Source organism: Sinocyclocheilus anshuiensis, unplaced genomic scaffold (assembly GCF_001515605.1).
Source record: "Sinocyclocheilus anshuiensis isolate Anshui unplaced genomic scaffold, SAMN03320099.WGS_v1.1 scaffold779, whole genome shotgun sequence".
NCBI classification, from domain to species: domain Eukaryota; kingdom Metazoa; phylum Chordata; class Actinopteri; order Cypriniformes; family Cyprinidae; genus Sinocyclocheilus; species Sinocyclocheilus anshuiensis.
This window is the reverse complement of record NW_015548244.1, coordinates 504,680-506,626: the sequence shown is the minus strand read 5'-3', so window position 1 is coordinate 506,626 and position 1,947 is coordinate 504,680. Positions and strand designations below refer to the sequence as shown.

The following is a 1,947-nucleotide window of genomic DNA, read 5'->3' as shown; positions in this document are numbered from 1 at the left end:
GGGGGCAGCATCGACACACACACACACACACACACACACACACACACTATAATTACTACTGACTAACCCCAGAGACAATATGAGGAGTAGAAGACTAGATACTCAGAAAAATGAATGGAAAATATCAGAACTCTCAATATTGCGGCTGTAGGAATGAAGTATGAGAATCAATCATTTTTAATTTTTGATAGAAGCAATGCCTGTTTTTGTTTTGTTTTATTTTGCTTTACAAATTAGCTGGAGCAACATGAAAAACAGTTTTTTGTCATGATTTGAACTAAAGAAAAAGCTAAATTTATTATATAATTTAAATGCTCATTTAAAATATTATTAAATAATACAAAAACAAAATATTTCTAATCCAACAAATGCTGTTCTTTTGAACTTTTCTGTCAGTTTTCATAAAATATGAAGCGGCACAACTGTTTTCAACATTGATAAGTAATGTTTCTTGATCACCAAATCAGCATATTAGAATGATTTCTGAAATAATTTGATTAAATATTGTAAGAATGAATGAAATAGTATTATGAAATAATAGAATAGAATATTATAAAATAACCATACACATGCACCAGACCAATATACCAAATTAAAAAAAATATTAAATAATATTATGAAATAATATAAATACTAAAATATTATAAAATAGTATTTTAAAAAATAAATAAAATGTGCACCCGACTAATATACCAAATAAAACCATTAATTTATAAAATAATATTATTAAATAATAGACAAATAATTAGATATTATTAAATAATATTTTTGAAAATAAAAAATAGGCACAAATATACCAAATAAAAACCAACAATTTATTAAATATTATTATGAAATAATTTAATAAAAATGAAACATTATGAAATAATATTTTAAAAAATAAAATAAAATATGCATCAGACCAACATACCAAATAAAAAAAACAATAATTTATCAAATAATATTATTAAATAATATAATAAAAATGAAGTATTATGAAATAACATTTTTAAAAATAAATAAAATATGCACCAGACCAACATACCAACTATCTGCTCGTTGAGCTGAATTTTCCAGCGTTTTTATATACCATTGCTCTCCATGGATCTTCAGAGAAGCCCATGATAAAGCATACAGTAACAGCTGTGGCCAAAAGCACCATGCTATCAATTATCCTGACGCCACAGTAACACAAGTTCACCTTCAAACAGAATCCAACACACAATTTAGAGCACATGGATCAATAAACCAATTAAAAGAGACACTTAACACACCATTTAAAGACAAACACATCCAGGACATGCACTGACATGTTCAGAGCCACTTACAAACGCGTTATTAGCCGTGACAGTGTGACGCGTGTACAACCACATGCCCTCAAAGACTGATTAGATGTGCAAATACATACATATATACGCTCATGGCATTGCTTATATGTAGCATGTCTCTGATATTATATATATATAACAGAAACACGGACTCATTCAAAGGTCTGGAGCACAAATACTGTCATTCCCCACTTTCAGCTTTATAATAAACTAATGTGGCATTTCAAATACAGTAGTATCACCATCATTGGAGTGTCAAAATTGGTACCATGTCCAAAGAACATGGTAAAACCATGGTACTTCTCTATAAAGGTATAATACTCTGTGATTTACCTTGAGGCAGAATTCAATTAGCAATTTAAACCACACTGAAATCAATACGCTAATTAAAAATGAACCTTTAAGCACGTAAGAGCAACACAGAAATGCTTTAAACATGTATGACATGATATTTGAGATGCCCTCAAAGACTGATTAAATATTCAAACACATACATGTTGCTTATATACTGCAAAAAAGAAATACATTTAAATTAATGCTTATATACAGTATAATGCTTATAAATATTAGCAATTTTGGTACTAAAAGTAATTAAAAATGTTAAATTATATATATATATATATATATATATATAAACAAT

General features: G+C 27.6%; 1 protein-coding gene across 2 annotated transcripts in view; it reads right to left on the bottom strand.

Moving 5' to 3' along the window:
* The window catches only part of syt7a (synaptotagmin VIIa), a 147,728-nt gene that overhangs the window by 60,918 nt on the left and 84,863 nt on the right, over positions 1–1,947 (bottom strand). The gene's annotated exons all lie outside the window — the stretch shown is intronic.